This window comes from Stegodyphus dumicola, chromosome X1, assembly GCF_044657685.1.
Source record: "Stegodyphus dumicola isolate Sdum_Otavi_A_Nest chromosome X1, ASM4465768v1".
NCBI lineage: Eukaryota > Metazoa > Arthropoda > Arachnida > Araneae > Eresidae > Stegodyphus > Stegodyphus dumicola.
In genome coordinates, this window is record NC_140780.1 from 19,411,848 (window position 1) to 19,426,601 (window position 14,754).

A 14,754-nucleotide genomic window follows, 5' to 3' on the forward strand; every position below is an offset into this window, starting at 1 on the left:
ATTCCCGGCGAAGGCGTTGCTAGTTACTATTAAAATTACCCATATAGTAGATAAGCTAATGGACATAGGTCCAGACTTATGCCATGTGTAAATATAACTGGTCAGTATATCAGCTAATTTCAATGTAAATCAGTATCATTCAAGCATAAGTAATCTAGATATGTCTGCGATGTGTGTATATAGTGTAAGCAAGCGTGTCCTAATGTATGTTATTATTATTATTATTATTATTTTATTTTATTTTTATTTTTATTGTGCTAGGTGTATATACTAGCTCTGTCTTATTATTCCAAAGCAAATTAAGGTAATGTCATGTAGGTATTTAGAAAGTATATGTATGTAACAGTGCTGGATTGCATGTCAGCAAATATGTATTAACAGAAGCATATAAATAACTACTAATGTATATCTTCCCTTGTTTAGCCATGTACAATGCTATTTTTGAAGATTCAATAATCACTGGACCCGGGCACTTTGGACGGGTGTCTACCCGGTGGCATTTGGTTCGCGGAACTGCCAACCGGATGGTCCAGGCGTCGGGTTTGGGCGCCTTGTGCAAGCCTCCCATGTGGCCTCTCTGGCTTTACTCTGAATAAGGGCGGACGTGGCCCTATATACTAATTAACGTAATAGTAAAGGGGTGGTGACCACGTCCTCCGTCACTATCACTATCACTATCACTATCTTTCCTGCTTCCAAAAAAAAATAACTAATGTCTCTACAGTGGCGCTCGAACTAAAAAGAGTAATGGATGATGATTCTCCCCATCCAGAATTTGGCGATTGGATCCCCTAAAAACAAAAGTCACCTTTTAAAAAGGGGGATTATATAAGGTATTTCTTCCGCCTTCTTAGCGAGCCTTCGTGGTGTAGTAGTCTGCACGCTCAGCGCGTAATTGAAAGGCCCGGCGATGGCGTTGCATATTTTTCATCTTGCCTACTTCCAAAAATACCTAATGTCTCTACAAAGTAATATGTTGAAATTTAAAGGCTAAAAAATTATTAAAAATCGATAAGTTAGCTCACTTCGAGGACTGAAAAGTATTTTGTTTCGTCATCTAAATTCTATTATGATAACTATAGAAGCAACAAAGATAAATGAAAGCAACAAGATTTCGTATAGCTTTCGAATGTAATCTACTTGCAAAGCGTGAGAAATACAAAACTTAACAGTAAGGCTACATCCACTACGTTCGTATTATGCTCTAGTGGTAATACAGTTAAATTTATTCAAAATGCTTCGAATGGAGAAAAAAGGTATATTTTAAATTGTCACATCTTTTAATTATACGATAGTAGAAGTAGTTCAGTAACTGTAATAAGGCTCAGAGAAAATAGGGAATGATTTCGTTTTTTCTACCCGAACCCTTTGCTTCATTAGATGAAATAAGAGATGTTTCTTTATAATTTGCTTTCACGTTGTTTGAAATTAGCAATGATTTGTTCTAATATTTCATCAAGATATTTGCGAAAGTCTTAGGTTCATAAGTGATCACGTTTTAGAGATATATGCAGAGATTATTTCATGTATGTAACAAATTCACTACATTATGAAATATATTCGGGCACCATTAGGCTTTAGCATAAATAGTTTTATCTTGTAATTTAATAATTAGTCGACTCACGTTTTACTTGTCTGTCAGTGGCAGTGAGTCAAACTATTTTCCGGTACGAATTGACAGGAATCTCTCAACTATTTGTCCTGTAAAGTTGTTGCTAACGATAAAGAGAAGAGACTCATTCTTTAAAGATGAGTTCTATTTTATACTGACAGCAAAGTACTTTTTTTCGAAGATGTTGTGTTTATATTTGCATCTCTGTTCGTAGCTCTTCTTATAGCTGTTCTTGTGATTAAATAATCATTTAATCCATCCCATCTCATAATAAAATAATCATTTAATGAAATAATCATTAATGATCCCATCTCTGAAAATAAACATTTAATGGTCCCATCTGATCGTCTAAACAACAAATCTACACACACCGTACTAAGTAAAAGGATCCGTTTTAACTTATCATAAGAAATAAAGGTCAAATCATAAATGATGCAAATTCCGATGTTTTGATGGTAGAGATGAATTATCCAAAACTGTAAAGGTTGACTTATACACAACAACCTCAGTCCTTAATACAGTCTCAATGAAAAAAAAGGTTGAACTTTTTTGTAGACTTCTAAAACTATATCAGAGCAATATGTGGTGTATGGTGCATAACAATGGCCTTAGCAAAAACATTCTATTTCATGGTACTTTCATTTTAAAATGTACCTAAAATTTCTGAATACGCGCGAATATCAATTACTTAAAAGAACCTAGATTTACATCTGTAATTTTAGAGGTATTAAATTTTCAGTTATAGATACAACTTACTGAAAGTTTAATGTAAATGGCAAGAAAAAAGGAAGAGGAGATTGAAGGTCAAATTCAATAGACCTCATTAGTTTACAAACCATTTTCACTAAGAATTTGGAAGTTTATTGGTAAAGAGTTTATATAATCAACAAATTATTAAGATTTAAACTTTTACTATAACTATTTTTTCGAAAGTCCTCACCGGAATGCAAATTAGTCCTGTAAGTATTTAAACCGAGTGTTTGAATGTCTCAGAGCTATTGACATTCTTGCTTGCAGTTTACGTCCTGTTGCCAGGACTGCCAAAGATTATTTCAACTTTTTGCATTTTGCTACCTGATAACAAAAGCGCGCCGTTAAGTATTTCATCCAGCTTTTAAGGTATTTTCTCTCTCCTTTCCGCATGCCTTCGTGGTGTAACTGGAAGCACACGCGACGCGTATTCGAGAGGTCCAGGGTTCGAGTCCCGGCGAGGGCATTGCACATTTGTCACCTATCCTGCTTCAAAAGGACTTAATGGCTCTACATTTTCAACTGAACTAAAAGGTGGTTGATGATAATTCATCACCACGAAGATTTGGAGATTGGGCCCCATGATTCCCAATCGCCTTTTAAAAGAGGGAGCACATACGGTATTTTATCCCTCTGTTCCTTATGCGTTCGTGATGTAACTGGAAGTACACTAAGCGTATATTCGAGAGGTCCTCGTTTCCGAAAGTACCGGCGAGGACAACGCCGATTATTCAGGTCTCCTTCTTCAAAATAACCTAATGACTCTACAAGCTCAAGTAAACAATTTTGTGTAATATCCGATTACGAAAGTTAAATTTAAATTTCATATGAATATCCGCAGGTGGCGGAGTTTTATTTTGTAAGCATAAGTGATGCATTCTGCTAAATTTAAAGAGTTATTAAAAGGGTTAATTCAACATTCGTAGGACTTTGTTATGGTAACTCAGACTTAACTCAGACTGTTAATCTAGGGTCTAGAGGAGACTGACTTAAACTTCTACACATTTAGGACCGTAAATATTAATATCTTCTGAAAATGTGAACCTTACTTCCGATTATTTCTTCCTATTTATATATGCAAAGTTAGTTGTTGTTTCAGCACAAAAGAAAATATTTGCTTCGAGGGTTCCTATTATCTAAAGTAAATTAATAAAATCATCAATAGGTGTAAAGTATCTCTACCCCCTCTAAAGAAAAATATCGAGACAAATTTTGAAGAAAATGCAGTTTCGGAAAAGATGAATCTAAACGCAAAGCAAAAACATTCATCACTTGACAAGACATTAACGAATTGTTTTTCAAGCCATAATGACAAATTAACTGAAAATAAATATTAAAAAAAGGAACTGCATTTTATCGTTTTGTCTAATTCAAAATTTACCAGATTTCATCTATGGATTAGGCCTAAGGTTGCAAGTATTTAACTATTTTTACGTTTGTTCCAGTCTTTCTCGAGTTGCCATGAGTGTGATTTTCATTTGAAGACGTTTCCCAATTTTAACACTAATTATTGAAGTCATTTTATTAAATTTTATATAGATGGAAGATCATAAAAGTAACAAAGAAAATTAAGCTTATGCCTCTCAGTAATGTCCATTTTTGCAGTCCACTACTTTTATTTTTCACAATTGTTGATTTTCCGCTTCCATAAATGTGTAATTTCTCCACTGGTTGTTTTAATCTTGTTTTCCGCTAATTTTTCATTTTTCCTACTTAAATTCTAAGATATATTTGGTTTATATTTGGCATATTTATAGAAGATATTTTTGATTTTCGCAAAACTACATTTTCTTTTATATGTTTGTCTAGTTTTATTTTTCTAGTATTTGAAGTAATGGGTAATTTGATTCGCAGTATTAGGTCGTCTACTTTTGATGAGAATGAAATATTCAAACTAACAATTTCAAATCTTTTACTCAAGAAGCTTACCTTTTTTTTAGTATTATTATTATTTAGTCTAATACATCTTGATGCGACTTAAAAAATCTATTGTTATTTTTTAATTTCAACTTAATAAATATGGTATGTATATATAAAGTTGATTAAACAAAAGAGAACAAATTAATATATATATATATATATATATATATATATATATATATATACAACATCTTATACATATGCGTATATATATTTCGTAAACACACACACATAATATATGCATATATCGTATACACATGCATATATAAAAAGTCCAAGAAAGTCCATTATTTTTGTAGCTGTTGGTACAAATTCTTCCAGTTACAAAAATACCTTAAATATTCATACTTGCGCTTCTTTAAATTTAAAGAAAACAATTTTATAAAAATTTCAGAACCTATCATTTTGAGCGGGCTCTATCGTCCCTGTACTTATATTAAAAAAATTGTATTCGCTTTAAAAAATAAGCACAAATTCATTGAATCCCTTAGGATACAAATTCGCAGAGATATTTGATATAAGTAGGAGATTATACTCTGCGACCGTACACAAACTGAAAGAGAAATGCTTGTATTTATAATTAACTATTAATGAAACACCACTTTAGAAAAAGGTTTTTGATGCTAAGAGATTAAGTGACGTATTTCATGTAGATTACTTTGAAAAAATATTGAACAATATAAGTTTTTCAAAATGGCTATTACAAAGACTTACAGAATTCTTTTTTCTAGAAAACGCTGACAAGCTTTAGTATTGCCACGTTAACAACTCGTAATTTACTTGCATTACCTGAAAATGAAAGAGATTTGTATTTTAATGAGGTTTTTGTTCGGTTACCAAATTATGATTCTAAAGTAAGAGAACTTCATGAGAAAATTAATAACGTATTTTTAGATTTTGAAAATTTATAAATTACTTGTGGAAAAATTCATTAGTCATACAAAATGTAACAAAATTATAAATTAAAGAAACTTCTAAATTACAAGTAAACGACATTTAAAGGAGAGAAATCAACATTGAATTGTATTAATTTATTAACGAACCTTTCAAATTATACTGAAAATTACGTCCTTAATTGTAAATTTTGAAATAAATATACTGGCGAATTTTTGTCATACGTTAGTCAAACCTTTTTTTTAAATTTTTATAATGAGTAAAATTCTTTCCTTAACTGCAAGTATAAGGATCAGAGGCATGCTTAAAAGTTTGATTTCTTAATTGTTACAAATTTGATTCCTGTAAATTATAAAATGCCAAAATTTGAATATCTATGTCATTTAAAATATTTGTGTAATTAAGTATGTTTGTGACAAATGGTTGCTAAAATGAGGACCGGGTAAGGATTTCTGTGGACTCGATGTATCTATATTGTATATATAATGAATCATAAATTGTTGAAGCATTATATAGAAATATTCATGATGCGTTGTAGATGATACATCGTATAAGTCTTGTTGAAGGTTGTAGATCCAGAATGAATAAGTTATAGTCTAAACAAGATTTAAATATTTACTTTTTATTTAATGCTTATTTAAGACTGACAAACATTTTTCAATAGGACAACATAAATGAATAGACGCGAAGAAGAAAGATTAAGCAGAAAACTTGGCAACAGCAGAAACGAAATATGTCGTATTCCAAGTTGGAAACTTACTTGAAAATGGGAAAAAGGTTCGGATTGCAATCGTATCATTGGCTATTAAAAGTTCCAAAACATTTTTAATAGACTTTTAAACTTTGAGTGTGCAATCTGTAAAGGACAGAAAGGAAAATAGAGAGTTAAGTAACCATTGAAATTTAAAGTTATTATTTTGTTTTATGTATTTTATTTTACATCTATAGAAATAGATGAAAATCAAAATGATATAAAAGAATATGAAAGAAGAAGTAAATGAGGAAATCTGCCTTTATGAAAAAGATATAAAGCAATTGGAAGGCCAGGTAAAACAAACAAAAAATTAATGCCAACATAAGGCTAAAAGCTGTCCATCGTTTTCCATCTTAATACGCAAAATAATGAAAAATGAAGCATGATGCAGATGCAAAACGGTAGAAAAAAAATTAAAAATTTATACATGAGTTTCCTATGAATGAAATTAACTATTAATGGAGAAATTTTAAGGTATTTCTCCCGACTTCTTAGCGAGCCTTCCTGGTGTATCGGTCTGCACGCTCAGCGCGTAATTGAGAGATCCACGGTTCGATTCCCGGCGAAGACGTTGCTAGTTTTTCATCTTTCCTGCTTCCAAAAAATACCTGATGTCTCTACAGTGGCGCCCGAACTAAAAAGGATGTTGGATGATGATTCGCCTCACCCAGGATTTCGCGATTGCGTCCCATAAACACCCCAGTCGCCCTTTAAAACGGAGAGTATATAAGGTTTCTCTCCCGCCTTCTTAGCCAGCCTTCGTGGTGTAGTGGTCTGCATGCTCAGCGCTTAATTAAGAGGTTCGCGGTTCGATTCCTGGCGATGGCGTTGCTAATTTTTCATCTTGCTGCTTCCAAAAATACCTAAAGTCTGTACAAAATAAAGAATAAAACTGCAGATGTAACTGTCGACAGAACTACATTGATATTAAAATTATAATTATTTTAAAAAGTGAAAATAACTCTATTTTGAAATGCTGTTTATACATAAAAAGGGAGTTTAAACAGCAATTTTATAATTCCATGTCGAACTGTAACCTCTTAAATATTATTTCATTCTTCTTCAATAATTTAGAAATGATAATTATTTAATTTATGAGTTTCCGTTGCCATAAATTCCTATCGAATTTTTTTATCCACCATTTTTATCCAGATTTGTTCATCTTGCTTCATTTTTCACTATTTTCTAAGTTACGTTGCGAAGAAGTTTAGAGTTTTTAACATTGCATTTGCACCATTAATTGATGATTTCTTATTTTTTCATAAATTACTTAAGGGTCACACTAAATAATTAGTAATGTGATTGGCAATAAATTATTATACGCCATGCATGGCTCTCTTTCCCATTAGACAGATTATAATAGATAATTTAATACATTGTCAATGAATTTAATAATGATCTCTGAGTTACTAATTATTTTCTTCATTTTGACAGCTTTTAGTTCACCATATTTCTCGAACTGCTTTTCATTTCTGATATATGTTATTTCCTCTAACGCAAAAATCACTCATACATTTTATGTCATTTTGATCTATATTAAAGTTTATTTCTATATTTCTGCTCATTACGGTATTGTGTCCTTCTTTTTCAAATTCACTTCAATTTGAATTATATGTATATATTCGATTAAAGAAGAATTCTTTACCGTATTTTGTTCAACGTACTTAGAAACGCAAGTACGAAACCCAATTAATCGTTAATATATTCTTCATTGTTGTTTAGGACCTTCTCTCTGTGCGCAGAAAATGTTTCGATGCCTTGGTACATATTACTCGGTCTTAATTCAAAGAATTTATTCAACTAAGTCCTCAGTTCTTAGGACTGAGGACTTAGTTGATTACTGAGATATTATTTATTACTGAGATACATACCGCGCAAATTGTTTGAAACAGATAAAAAGAGATAAAAATCTGATGCAGACAAATTAATAGGGTATGGGGAGATGAAACAGCACTTCTCATCTGAATTCCTGAATTTGAGCTTTGACCACATAGACGATGTGAAGACAGACATTGGTCGTGTTGCAGAAGAATGCCATTTTGACCATTAGGTCTTTTTTTGCTGAAATGTGTTTTTCTTTTAAGGTCACAATTCCCATTTTTGAAGCGCAGTCACCAACAACGGGGTTGTTTTGAGGCAATACTCTTTCTACATACCCAAAACCAATCTCACTAGCAGATTCGGTGAAATAAATACCTTGATTAAATGCAAAGAGCAAAAGCTGTCTAAAATTCAATTTTTTCCATTTTACATTCCATTTTAATGATCTAAAAAAGCATGAAAATAAAAAATAAAAATGATAAAATAAAAATATCATCTTGTAGACATTTCTCTTTCAAATAATATAAACTATTTTGTCCATGCTTTGTAATTTTCCTTGCATTTGTAGCTTTAAAACATATAAAAACAAACTCACGACTTATTCTTTAGATGGATATATATATATTTGGCGAGCTCACTACAATTTTTCTTCTTATTATTTCATTATTTTTGCAGCATATTGCGCAAAAAATTTTTAAGACCAAATAGCTGCACAGAGACTGCACAGTAAGACTGCACAGTATACTTACTAGCTTTTCAGTTATATATATACACATACATATATGTCTATATAATTGAAATATTTAAATTAAAATTAGATTTAGAAATATTTTAATAACGCACGGATTCAATTTAGAGCATATAGCTAGCAAATATAAAAAATAAAAAATATTTATAAACATGACAAACCACTGTAAATAACACTTGTCCAGCATTGTGATAACAGAGCACAAATGCATAAAATAAAAAAAAATAGTTTAATAAAATTAAAAAGCAGAATCAAAGAGATAGTACAAATAAAGCTGAATCTGAATCTCTTGGCACATCTTCGTCGTTAGATAATCCAATAAAGCAAATGGAACAGCCTGTTTCTAAACTAATAGGGACACAAATTTCTTGTCTTTAAAACTTCAATAAACAATTTGTGCCTTCATCCTCTTTCATTCATAGTTGAAGAAAACAGTATCAATTCCTTCCACATGATTTAAATAAATAATATACAAAGTAGATTAATTTAATTAACTCTACGAAATTCGTATTGAGTTTAATTATACGAAACAACGCAGAAAATAGTTTACAGTACAAATTAAGCAGTTTAAGTCTGTCACAAACAAGTTATTTGTCAAAAAAAGGAATTAACAACTGTGTCGAATCAATTTAGCGAGGTAAGAAAACAATCTAGAAACTATGTTAAAATCATTTGTCCTCGCAGCTCGGGTTGCGCTAAACCTAACATGCGCTACACTGCAAAATAATTTCAAACGGAACAGTAATGTTAAAGGAAAAAATTGTTTTTTTTAAACAAATAAATCCTTAATCTTCTGTAGTACAAAAATTAAAGCCAGCATATTTGAGGTTACCTTAAAAAGCCAGCAGATGTGAGGTTACCTTAAAAATGCTGCTGTTAGAAGTAAGCCATTTTCTCCATTTTGCGCCACTTCCCACCAAACGATTGAATAGTAGAGAAGTGGCAGTATTTTTGAACGTTTTAAAACGTGGTATGGTAGAGTACATAGCACACTCTTAAAAAGAGCATTTTGAAGGTAAACGCAAATCTGTTCTTTTCCTTTTGCAACTAATTTTTGTGCTACGCAACATTAAGAATTTATTTGCTAAAAAGACTATTTTTTTGCTATACCATTACCGTTCCACTGGAAATTATTTTGCAATGGAACACATGCCGTACTACGAAGATGCATGATTTGAGCATTTTCTCTAGATTCTTTTAAATCTTGCTTAATTTATTCAGCACGTTTTATTCTTTTTTATGAATGATTTATTTATTAAAGACTTCAACTGCTGCATTATATATTATTATTTTACTGTTTACTAGATTTTGCTGCTTAATATCTGCTCTGTATATTATTTATTTATATCATGTGGAAGGTAATGATACTAATTTTTTCAACTGTTTGGATCATAACGGATTTGAACTTGTATAACATAGAGCAGGTACTGCTTATTGAAGTTTTAAGTTTAAAAAATGTGCACTGCAGATAAAACATTCTTTTTGATGTTTTAAATTTAGAAAATTTGCATCATTACCAATTAAGGGACAGGTTTTCCATTTGCTTCTCTCGGTCCACCAACCCGCTAACTAAGATGTGCCAAGAGATGCAAATTCTGTCTTATTTGCGCTATCTTTTTTATTCATTTTTGTTTTTTATTTTTATAAAACTACTTTTTATATTTTTTATGCATTTGTGCTCTTTGATCACAATGCCGGACACATTTCACTCATAATAGTTTATTGCATTTGCGAACCATTTTTATTTCTTATTTTTAATATTTTCCAGCTCTTTGCTCTAGTTTGAATATGTATCGGAGTTAAATATTTCTAATGTTTCAATCATTTCCATTAGTTACTGAAGCTAATAGGGCAAAACTGGAGTTTAGTTTATTGAAGAGACATTAGGATTTTTTGGAAGCCAGTGTGTGTGTGTGTGTGTGTGTGTAATTATGGCAAAGCCTCGAGGGCTATCTGCCTAAGAGGAGGGATGCCTTCGTGGAGGACTTTCTAAGGGAAACTGGCTCGGATACACGTTACACATGGGGAAAACCACGAAAAAGCCCATGCAGCCAGCCCGTTCGCGGGATTCGAACCTCGGACCGAACTACCAGTGTTCAGCGACTTTACCGCTCGGCCGCTGGTGGGCTTGGAAGCCAGAGAGATGAAAAATATGCAACCGCCTTCGCCGGGAATTGAACCACGGACCTCTGGAATACCGGCCCAGCGTGCTACCGTTACACCACGAAGTCACGCTAGGGAAGTGGGAGAAATACATAATATTATGAATTTTTTCATTTGTATTTTATTTTCTATACACAGAGAGAGAGAAAAACAATTGCGAAATTGTTTTTAATTTTAGTTTTGTTAATCAATTGGTTTATTAGCCGAAACGGAGCTAAAACCTTAAGTTTAAACTTTTATTCTAATTATCTAGCCCTCAGGTAGTTTGTTACATATGGGTTAGCTAAACATTAAAATTTAAATTCCCAAACAACTGATTATGTTCTAGCAAATTTTGTTAAATCCACCTATTCATTACTGCACGCATGTGTAGTTACGAAAGCCATAAGTTATGAAAAGCTTATTAATAAAATCGTAAAATATCAGCATATATAAATATTTTACATTTCCTAGCGTCGCCATTCATAAAGAGATTAATAAATTTTAAATGTTAAAGCAAAATAGCAAAATTTAATTTGAATCCTATGAAAAGAAGAATTTGCTTCGGGAAAAGTGTATGCATTAACATATGTTATTTAATTTAACCCAAAGCTGCTATTTAAATGTAAAATCTCCCGCGTAAAGTTCTTCAACTTCTGATTTATGGAGTTATAATATGATGTGTTTAAAAATTTCCTGTTTCTTGAAAGCTTAGTAAATTTTGCATCATTTTTGTATAGAATGCGGTAAAAAAATAATTCGCCGGAGACTCTAATGTACTCACGATTGATATAGATAAATAAATAATTTAGTGACATATGATAGATTTCTGTATCAAAAATTCTTTAAATTTCTAAAGGAAAAATATTCAAATGTTAGGCAAATATTATCAGCATTATTAAGGAAACATGTTTTGCCACACAGGTAATCTAATAACGAACACGCTACTGTAATTAAAAATATCTAATACCACTTTGGGGTTTCAGTAAAATAATAGTTTATATATATATTCGTAATAATAAAATTCCATAGTCAAGAATACACTTAAAATTCTAACTGTATGTTCTTTTCATTTTTAATGGCGACGTTCTCTTATTTGAAAGTACGTGGAATTAAATCCACAGCTCCGTAGTCAAGTTGTTTTTCCCGCCTTTTGAACACGTACGGTTATAGAATGTTCTGAAAATATTTAAAGTGAACTGGATTGGCTGACGAGGCTATAAAAGGACTCGCAAAGGAATATCGGGTTTTTTTCTTAAATGGAACGATGCAGTAAACTTCATACAAACAATTATTAGTAATTCTTTTTATTTACTCCGGATATCTGATTTTGTAACAGCTATTTCTCCTGAATAATAATAAATGGATCCTGTTTTTTTTTAAAACTTATCGTCTGATAATTTAAGCTACGACTAAAGCTGGTACATCACATATATATATATATGTGTGTAATAATAAAATTCCATAGTCAAGAATACACTTAAAATTCTAACTGTATGTTCTTTTCATTCTTAATGGCGACGTTCTCTTATTTGAAAGTACGTGGAATTAAATCCACAGCTCCGTAGTCAAGTTGTTTTTCCCGTTTTTTCTACACGTACAGTTATAGAATGTTCTGGAGATATTTAAAGCGAACTGGAATGCCTGACGAGGCTGACGTCATTTCTTGGAAGTTCCGCCTTTCCAGAGGCTATAAAAGGTCTCGCGAAGGAATATCGGGGCTTTTTCTTAAATGTCACGATGCAGTAAACTTCATACAAAAAGTTATTAGTAATTCTTTTTATTTACTCCGGAGATATCTGATTTTGTAACTGCTATTTCTCCTGAATAATAATAAATGGATCCTGTTTTTTTTTTTTTTTTTTTTTTTTTTTTACTTATCGTCTGATAATTTAAGCTACGACTAAAGCTGGTACATCCCACATATATATATATATATACTTAAAATCATATTGGCATTTTGATTTGTTTTACTAGAAGTACTTAACTCTGTACTAAAATAGATTCTGAAAGGAAATTAGTAATTTCAATTTGATAAAAAAACTGTCATAAGAATTTCGGTAATGCTAAAATCGTAGTATGTTCAGTCAAATTATATTTCATATGTAGAATATACATACATTTGACGCATTTAAAATATCAGGAATTTTCATGCTCTGTACATTTTAGATAACCGTAAGATGCATTAAAACATTTCATATATTCTATCGAAATGTAGTAAACGTTTTACCTTGCAAAATAAAGATTAATATCTTTAGTCTTTTCCAGTTCCAAAGTATTTATAAATCTTGTATTTCATTTTGAATACATTCATATTATTGTATCTTTGCTGACTATATCGGTTCATGACGAAAATTTTCTGTAGATACTTACTGCAAACAGAGTGTGGTAATTGAATTATGAGAGTACTGCAATCAAAAGATAATGACGTGGGTTAAGGTCACAAACTGGAATTACAATGAACTTTGACTTATTTACAACATTGCTGAGAGGACATTTTTTTAACGCTGAGAATTACACAAATGAATGTTAATGTTCAATTTTACGTCATTCAGTCCAGTTGTTGCAAACTCTCTGTGGATCTGACTCTGTGGATTAATAACACATCCTCACACTTGCAAATATAAAAGCATTGGTCTTGAAACCATAATTAATATCTTTAGTCTTTTCCAGTTCCAAAGTATTTATAAATCTTGTATTTCATTTGAAGGCATTCATATTATTGTATCTTTGCTGACTATATCGGTTCATGACGAAAATTTCTGAAGATACTTGCTGCAAACAGAGTGTGGCTGCAAACAGATTCCACATCACTTCTATTCTCCAGATTCTTCTCTGGAGACAATTTTATTTCAAAACTTTAAATTGACACTTAAAGGATTTTTGTGACATTAGAGAGATCAAAGGACTGTAGTACCTCTTCCTAGAGCTATGTCTGAAACAAACCTTACTCATTGTTTCCTTTCGTTAACTGATTATGATATTTCTAGCAATATCGCAGAAGGTTCGTACGTCTTGTACTATATATCAAAGTAAGTTTTGCGTTGTTCCCGTTTTTTACTTCCTTGTACGAAGTAAAAAGAGGTATTGTAATCGCGAAAAGTTTCAGGCAGCATATTTCAACGAAAATATCCATTTTGACCGCTATCAAATGCAATTTAACGATGATTTTGCGTGATATCTGTACGTAAGGACAGAATAAAATACTCCTTTCCTTCAAAAAAAATATAAAATTGCTTTAAAATGAATTATGAAGAGAATTTTTCTTGGCGTCTGTACGAACGTATGTACGTACGTGCGTAAGTACGTATCTCGCATAACTCGAAAACGAGTAGCCTCAGAACGTTGAAATTTTTTATATAGGATTGCTATAACGTGTAGATGTGCACCTCGTATTTTGGTTGCAATCGGCTGCCCCAAACGTATATAAATATATTTATATGTATATCCACACTGTTACCCGGGTTAGTGATTTCAGATTCTTTACTCTTATATGTTTGTAAATTGTACATTTTTTGCTTTAAAAATGATTGAATTATGTTGTTTTTATCTTCCGGTTAAGGATTTTATGCCTTTAGTAAATCTGTGTGCAATATTTTTAGAATTATCAGCAATTTTAAAGTTGTTTAATTGCCGCTAAGCCTGTTTTTAATGGCGGCCATTGATGTTTACATTTGAAACAGGAGACTAGTGGATTTGTTGCCAATCTAGAGAAACTTCGCTTCGCAACGACAAAGATAACGCATTCATTTATTATTGCCAATTAAATCATGCTTAATTCTTTCTGGAATTTTTTAGAGGAAATAAGTGTTTGAGATTTACTTCGTAATTTTTAATATAGATATTTTGAGTTTTTATGTATTTTTGCCTTCTCGCGAAGTGAGAACTGAATTAATTAAATGAGAAATACTCAATCGTCTGTGAAAAACTGTTTCTTTTTTGTTTTGTTTGCTTAATTTCTTTTATACATCATTCTAGTTTTATTATAGTATTTGAATAGAACATGTGGCAACGATTAGATAATTCTATTCTTTAAATGATATAAATTTTGTGTATTATGAGTTATAATATGAACGAAATATATAAGTTAACTGTTATATAATTATTGGATTA